The 8,850-nt window shown below is 44.2% G+C and overlaps 1 pseudogene; it reads right to left on the minus strand.

Moving 5' to 3' along the window:
• Positions 1-459: 459 nt before the first annotated feature.
• LOC114891707 lies at positions 460-1,629 on the minus strand (annotated as a pseudogene).
• Positions 1,630-8,850: the final 7,221 nt, after the last annotated feature.

The following is an 8,850-nucleotide window of genomic DNA, read 5'->3' on the forward strand; positions in this document are numbered from 1 at the left end:
GATATGGGAACATATGTATATGTATAACTGATTCACTTTTGTTATAAAGCAGAAACTAACACACCATTGTAAAGCAATTATACCCCAATAAAGATGTTAAAAAAACAAAACAAAACAAAACAACATTGCGGATGTCATAATTGTTAACATAACAATTTACCAAACTGTACTTAAGTGGCGCAGTTTGCTGAACACGTTTTATAAAGGAAAGGAAATGCCAAAACCCTATTAAAGCTGATCCACTGCAGCCTCGGAGAACAAAGGAGATTTGCTTCTCAGACGCTTAAATCAGGCAAACAAAGCAGGTGAGGAGCTTCCCTCCCCCATCTGAAGCACTCCATCAGTAGAATAGTCCGATAAATAGAAACTAGACAGTCTATGCGTCCAAGAGATTCCACAACTTGGTAATGCAATAATGGAGAGGTTTATCTTCTTCAGCTTCAAAGTTGGAGGGTTTTGGTCATTTAATTTTTAAGGATCAAACTCGTGCTTTTCAGCTGCCGTATCTTCACTCCGAGATAAGCAGTCTTCTTCACAACGTATTTTTAATATCCTCATGCTCAATTTTAATACTAGGTGCACACCCCATGCCCTTGCAGCAGACTGCTTTTCTTGACAAGTTATGAAGTAGTTCAAGGAGGTATGGTTAAGGCTGTATTACTGAATGGTGCTGGTAAATACTACACAATTTTTTGTCATGTTGCAACTTTTGTTTCCAATTTAGTGACTGCTGCTATGGAATCAGATAGCAACAACAACATTATTAGGTCTGTGTTTTTAAACTATGATTTAGTAGCAATGGAGGTTGCCAATTTTAAGCCCTTGGCAGCAAGTTCCAAGTCCCCTCATTTGCACGTTAGCACCTAAGTGTCAAGGGGTTAAATAACCAGCACAAAAGATACCGCACTTCTGATTGTAGCATTTGGCAGAACTGAAAGGAAAGGAAGTTGTGCTACATGTTGAAGGGATTGTGGGCAAGAGAAAGAAGACACCAGGAGAAGATAAAATGTCACATGAAGTCTTCATAGTCTTGTACATAACCTCCATCATAACCACCATGATCTGCCAGACCGTCTTTCATGGTAGCCTTTAATCCCTCTCTGGGCACCACGCCTTTCTCTTCTTTTTGGCTTTGCTTTTCTTGCTTCTGTTTTCCACTGCAAAGTACAGTCAATGAACTGGTAATCTTTTTCAAGTCATCAATTTCCAGTGAAATACACACATCTCGAACTAAGGCTCCCAAACACTGGCATAATATAGTGATTTTCCATATTGTGCAACTTTATCTTTTAGTAACGTTCCAAACTCTGTGAAGGCATCTCTTGAAGATGGGTTCATAGCATCTATTCCATAAACTGTATTATTAACACCAAAAGTTTCTTTCGCTACTTCGAGGTCTGACTCTTCCTGTAATTTCTTTAGCCGCAGTTTATCTGCTAATTGCTCTGGTGTTAGCACTCTAGGTTCTTCAGGTTCTTCTAACTTGACGTCCTCGTCCTCGTCCTTGCCTTCCGAGCGGTCCCCGCCGGCGGTGCCGCCGCCCCCCACCTTCCGCACCGGGTCTTCCACGGAGAACGTGTCCGCGTCCCAGGAGTCGGAGTCCCCCGCCGCCGCCGCCGCCGCCGCCATCTCAAGCCGGGTGTGAGCCTAATTACTGTTTTAATTGAAAAGAGGAGGCTCAGCCTCTGAGAGCAAACCCCTCCCCCGTCCCCTCTGCGCCCGCGCCTGGGCTGCAGCCCTGTGCTGGGTGGTCCTGAGCGCCCCCTGCAGCCCAGCGCATACCCTGCAGGGGAGGTTCCTGCCTGGGCTCACAGGGCAGTTACCTTCCAGCGTCTCTAGTCCAGTATTAAATGGCTGTTTTCTGCCTTCAGAATATTCTTTTAGAGACAACATATTATTTTTAATCATCTCTAGAAATAGCCTCAATAAATCCACATACTCGGTAGGGAGACCCCAAACAAGCATTTTACGAAAACACCAGGGAGCCCCTTCCCTGGATCTGTGGATGCACCGATGCAGTTGACACTTATAGTGAGTCCAGACACTCTCAAGGACTTTGGGGGCCTCTCATCTTCTGGAGGCTCCTATGGTCTAATATTATGTCAGAGAATAGCTGAGCATAGAAATCATGGGGCTCAATGCCCACTCACCCTCTACTATTCCAATAACACACACACACACACACACACACACAGCCTGATGTTGCCAGCAATGATCCCAAATTTGTCTTTCTTCCCTGAATCTAGCACAGGGGCTGTGCTCCTCCCACTGGCACTAAGCCTAGGTGTGTGACTTGATTTGACAAACAGAACAAATGCAAGTAGACAAAGGAATGTGCACACACATTGGGTTTGCCTGTTTCTGCAGCACCTGGAACCCTGCAGGGGCCCCATAAGAAGGGACCAGGCTTTGCCCCACATTGTCAGAAACAAGTTCAGTCACCCCCTGGACAACTCAAAGCAGTGCAGCTGGGGGTCCCCTAGTGACCGCACCTGTGGAGGGGAGACCCCTGAGAGGTCAAAGGAGGAGAAGGCAGAGCCCCTGTCACCCAGCTCAGGTGATGCTCCTCTGTGGGGTGACCTGCATGAGGGGGCAGCGCTGGGCAGGTGAGCTAGGTCGGCTGTGTGAGTTGTACCCTGGCAGGGCACCTCTTCACCAGGACGGCCACAGGTGCCTCCATCCTTGGGCTCCATCCTGCTGGTCACCTCCCCTCCTGACCACCTGCCCCGAGGACCTCAGGACCTGGCATCTGATGAGGAAACAGGCCCACTACTTAGTCAACCACGTCCACTCCACCAAGTCCCTGTGACAAACCTGCTTCCCTTTCTGGTTCTGAGTCTCTGGTGAAGTCTTCATAGGTATTCCTGAACATATCAAATACCCAAGAGCAGGACAGAGGTTTTGGCCATGACCATCAGGGCACAAGAGAGAATGGAATCTAAGGTCCAGGAGTGAGGTGCTCTGAGCCTGGTCTCCCAGCTGTAGGTACCGAAGCCCCAGTGCTCTGATGTCCTGGATGTGGTCTCGGTGCATCACTAGTTCCCCTCCCCAGAGAGAGTCTGCACATCGTGGATCTTTCAGTGTTAATCCACTGCCAGGACACTGAGGTGGAGGTCATGTGTGAGGAGGGGGCTTTCTACATTGTTAAGGTTTAATACCTGTGGTTCAGTGGAACTGGGTCTGGGCTGTGACCTCCATAAGGGTCTCCAGTGTTGTGGCTCATCCCCTGCCCCTACTCCCTCCCAGGCTGCAGTGTCCCCTGTCTATTCCTTTTTAATCTCTTAACCTGATAGCTGTGACCCCTCCCTGGGTCTGGAGAGGACAAGAATTCCTACTCACCTCCTAGGAGAAGCTTGTGGAATAGTTCTTCCTCTGGAGGGTCTGCCTGGTGGAAGTTCTGGGTATGTTTCAATATTTCTCAGTTGTTAGTCTTTGCTTCCCTCTATCAGATGTCATGAAGGGATAAATATGGATCCTTACTGTGAGCACTTGGATGTTTCTGGGGTTAAATCTCACAAATTATGGAGTGTGGACCCCAGAAATTCTCATCCTCACACTGGTCCACCCTGGTCCTGCAGACATGCATAATTATTCAACAATAGGTGCTCCCCCAGCAGCTTCTCTTCCAGGTGGGCAGATCTCACCTGGATTCTGGACATGTTTTGGGGTGGGGGTTTCCCCTGCAATGTCAGGACTCTGTTAGGTTCAGGGAGATTATTTGTGTTCAGTTTATTCAGAATTTCCTTGCTTTAAGGATGGAAATGACTATTTCCAAACGTGTTACCTGTTGATGCAAAAACCAGAAGTACCAGCAGAGGTCATCTTTGACCTGTCAGTAAAAGGAGGAATCTAATGTCACTAAGTGTGAGAGGATCCTGGACAGACATAACTGAACATAGGAAGACAGGGATGAAGGACACAGCAAGACTCTTACATAAAAGTCTCAGATTCCAAACCTCTCCCCAAAAGGCTGGAATTCAAAAAGTACAATAGGTGAGCGGCTGGTCATGTCCCTGGTGACAAAGCTCTACTCAGAAGGCAGGAGAGAGTGTCTCATGAGGCACCCCTGGTTCCCGAGGAGGTAATTTAGGGGAGGAGTCATCCCCCTACCCCCAGTACCTTTCCATGTCTGCATGTGGCCTTGGGAATGCTGTCACCACCTCCATACGGGGTGTGGGTCAACTGGGGGTGAAGCTGACATGTGCGTGTTCCATGTGGAAGATTGTTCAAACCCCCTCTCTGGGTACATGAACCGTTGAATCTCCCAAGCCTGGAAACACTCACATCTGGGCTCTTGTTTCATTCGTTTGTGATCTTCCTCGTTGTTCACTCAGTTCAATCTGCCTTCCTACGCTATCTGCTGAAGTAGCCTCCCATAATTATCTAAAGCCATTAAGATAAAAAGTGATTTGAAAATCACTAAGTTCCACTGAGCTCAAAGTCGGTGTTTGTTGCGTTAGACAGTCATGAGACACGGCTGACCCCCAAGATGGTGCTCACAATGGTTTCACCTTCAGCAGGGAAGATTCTGTGCATTCCTTAGATGTGTTAGGCTCTCTCACTGATAGCCTTGACCTGGTGTAATGTTTTCATGGACCATACCTCAAAATTAAAACTGAGATTATTGACCAGGAATTACGATTACTAGCAAAATCTTTGCTTTAGAAGACATTCCTCTATCTGATGTAAAATCCACCCAAATGATAGAAGTTACTGCAGTTACTAGAGCTTGTCAATTGGCGAAGACCAGAGAATAAACACATAGGTTTGGGGAGTAGCGCAAGGTATTGGATTGTTTTGAACACAAAGCAGGGTGTCGTCTCACATCTGCTGGAAACATCATCAGGTGAACAGCAAGGTAAGGAGCCTTTAGACAGGCCTCACCCTGGAGACTTGACATGTAAAGGGGAAGGCAGTGCAAAATTAGATACTATGAAAGCTGTAGATAATCCTGTAGCAGATCGTTTACCCAAGAGTGGCCTTAATCTTGTTCTCACTTTTCTAGACCCTGAAAGATAAATCTCTGCGAATTCCCTGGTGGTTCAGTGGTTAGGACTCTGTGCTCTCACTGCCGAGGGCCCGAGTTTGATTCCTGGTTGGGGAACTAAGATCCCACAAGCCATGCAGTGTGGCAAAAAAAAAAAAAAAAATTCTGGAGGCACCCAAGAAAGTCATAAGATATACAGTCTTAAATAAGAAATTGATTTTATGTAAAAAATAATAGAAAAATTCAAGTTAGCAACTTCATTCAGATAATCTGCAATCTCACATTTTGTGACATCAGATATTTTCAAATAAATATAAGTTAAACTTCTCTATTAATCTTCTCTACATGGTACTGATAGGCATAGAGTAGGATAATTGAACAATTAGTTTAGAAATCTCACGAGGGGATTAAAGACAGAAAGGGAATTACAGGAGTTTGGGAGACTTCTGTAAGCTAATGACCACTCAAGAAAAGAATCCAGTAACCAAGCAACAATCCGCTCTACCTAGAAGGAAGACCAGGTGCATCCAAGTGCCAGACACACTCAAGCCACAAATCCTGATAGTTAAAACACAAGACAATAGACGTGTGGTCTGAATCTTGTTACATGAAGGCACGGAGTTAACAATCCTTGAAGAGTAGCATGTCTGCATGTAGCCAGGACAGAAATATAAGTGAGAGGGGACATTATACAGAAACCTGAGATGAATTACCATACTTTAGTATATGTTGCCACCTTCTGCTAATATATATATGATTTAAATAGTGTCATGACCTTCCGGGTTAAACCATACAGGGTTACAGGAGGAATTGGTGATGTAAGACTTGATGTCTACCCAACAATGACAAAGAAGGTTTTCTTCACCCCTCCCACTTTTTCATTGATTATAAAAATGTGGCCCTCGGGCTCCCCTGGTGGCGCAGGGGTTGAGAGTCCGCCTGCCGATGCAGGGGACACGGGTTCGTGCCCCGGTCTGGGAAGATCCCACATGCCGCAGAGCGGCTGGGCCTGTGAGCCATGGCTGCTGAACCTGCACGTCCAGAGCCTGTGCTCCGCAATGGGAGAGGCCACAACAGTGAGTGGCTCGCGTACCGCAAAAAAAAAAAAAAAAAAAAAAAAGTGGCCCTCTTTGTTCTCTGGGCTTGGCTGCCCACTTGTGTCTCTCACAAGCATCCTATGCTAATTAACTCAGACTTTGCCTATAGCTTTGCCTCTGGCTGAATTCTTTCTGAGATGGGACAATAGAACCCCATCTCCAGAGAGTCCTGACACCAGGTTAGCTGTTTCAATCAGATGACAGTGGGTTCCAGTCCCCTCTTGAGTCAGGGGTGGTGGGCACATGCCCCATCTGAAGGAGTGTGAATTCAGTACAGACAAACTGGTGACTATCTTAAATCAACACATGTGGAAACTAAAAACAAATAAATAAACAAAAAAACCCCCACAAAAATCATAAAAAATACAACTAAGGTAATTTCTCAGTTCTGTGTAAGCAGCCAACAACGAAACCCTGTGAAACTGTAAAGGAGGTACACAGAAACAATCCTCTAGGGCCCTTTGAACACGCTGAGATGGATTTAACTCAGCTTCCAGAGTCTGGAATTTGAATATATTTTATTTATTTTATGTCTAATTTCTGGCTTTCTTGAAGTAATTCCTTGCCAGAAGGCTACAGCCCTTAGAGTTCATAGAATGATTCTTGAATTTGTGTTCCACTTGTGGTGTAGCAACATTCATACCGAGTGACTGAGGTGCTCACCTTACAGGAATCTTTATAAAACAACCCTGTAAGGTGTCACTATGACTCAGTACTACACAGTCATCACCATCCACAGTCTTCTGGAAAGGTTGAAAAAGTAGCTCCCTAAATTAAAATTATCCAAAATTTCCAAAACTTGGCCAAAGGTCCCCCCCTTAGCACTAGTGACATCATTATCAACTACCTCAAAGAAAAATCAATTTTCGCCCTGTGAGGTGGCAACTGGAAGGACCATGCATTTAGAGACATGTCCCTGCAATACTATCCCTGCCCTATTGCAGTCGGACACACAAGGTAATGGAAAGGATTCATGTATAACATCCACTCCTGGCACCAAGACAAAGGCTGCCTGCTCACTACATCTAATCAATAGCCTTCTAGGATATTCAACCAGTTAATTTTATCTATTGAAAGAGACATCAGAGAAAAACTGCCCTTGAACCTCATTGAGGGACCATATCAGGTACTTTTAACAACAAACACAGCTGTGAACCTCCTGAGTGTGGACGTTTAGGTATTTGTTTCACAGCTGTCTTAGTCCATTTGGCACCACAAACAAAGTACCATAGACTGGGTGGGTTATAACCATAGACATTTATTTCTCATATTTCTGTAGTCTGAGAAGTCCAAGATCAGGGTCTGGAAGACATGATTCCTGGAGAGAAACTGCTACCTAGATGGCTGACTTTTCCCTGATACCTCACCTGGTGCGATGGGACAGGGAGCTTTCCCTGTCCTCTTTACAAGGCACTGATCCCATTCAGAAGGTCTCCACTCTCCCGACCTAAGCCCTTCCCCAAGGGCACTTCTCCCAATACCATCATGTTGGGCATTGGGTTTCAGCATGTGTATTTTTGGGGAAAAAAACACTGAACTGATCACAGTAACTAGAATCAATTCATAATTCTACACAATTGGAAGGCTCCCCAGGTGAGCCCCTCAAACTGAAGATTCTCATGGATGTTGTAGAAGCTCTGATCTTTGCTAGAAAACTGCTGATGTAAGACCTTCAGAACCAGCTGATGACCTTAGAGAGTGGACAGTTTCCACCCAAAATGTTTGTCTAAGAGCTCAAAATCTCTTATGACTTTATTGTTATTATTACTATTATTATGTACTTACATATATTTATCATTATATTTTTCTAAGGACTCAGATGGTTATATATCCATAATGGCAACTTAGCTTTTTATTTCACTTTTGAATAGCTGCTAATTGGAATTAGTGATTACACTATTTTTTGTTTAATTTTTATTGGAATATAGTTGATTTACAATGTTATATTAGTTTCAGGTGTACAAGCAAGTGAATCAGTTATACATATATAGACATACACTCTTTTCTTTGTTTCTTTTTTTTTTTTTTTTTGATTCTTTTCCCACACAGGCCGTTACAGACTATTGAGTAGAGTTCCCGGTGCTATACATCAGGTTCATATTAGTTATCTATTTTATATACAGTAGTGTGTATATGTCAATCCCAATCTCACAATTTATCCCTCCCCCACTTAATCCCTGGTAACCATAAATTTGTTTCTACATCCACGATTCTACTTTGGTTTTGTAAATAAATTCATATGTACCCTGTTTTGTTTTGTTTTGTTTTTTTAGATTCCACGTATAAGTGATTTCATGTGATACTTGGCTTTCTCTGTCTGACTTACTTCACTTAGTATGACAATCTCTATGTCCACCCATGTTGCTGCAAATGGCATTATTTTGTTCCTTTATATGGCTGAGCAATATTCCATTGTATATATGTACCGCATCTTCTTTATCCATTCTTCTGTTGATGGACATTTAGGTGGCTTCCATGTCCTGGCTATTGTAAACAGTGCTGCAATGAATATTGGGGAGCATGTATCTTTCTGAGTTATGGTTTTCTCCGAGTATATGCCCAGGACTGGGATTGTTGGGTCATATGGTAATTCTATTTTTCGTTCTTTAAGGAACCTCCATCCTGTTCTCCTTAGTCACTGTATCAATTTACATTCCCACCAAGAGTGTAGGAGGGTTCACTTTTCTCCACACCCTCTCCAGCCTTTATTGTTTGTAGATTTGCGAAGACAGCCATTCTGACCTTTGTGAGGTGATACCTCATTGT

This window comes from Monodon monoceros, unplaced genomic scaffold (genome assembly GCF_005190385.1).
Source record: "Monodon monoceros isolate NGI ecotype Baffin Bay Population unplaced genomic scaffold, NGI_Narwhal_1 Contig855_ctg1, whole genome shotgun sequence".
In the NCBI taxonomy this organism is placed as follows: domain Eukaryota; kingdom Metazoa; phylum Chordata; class Mammalia; order Artiodactyla; family Monodontidae; genus Monodon; species Monodon monoceros.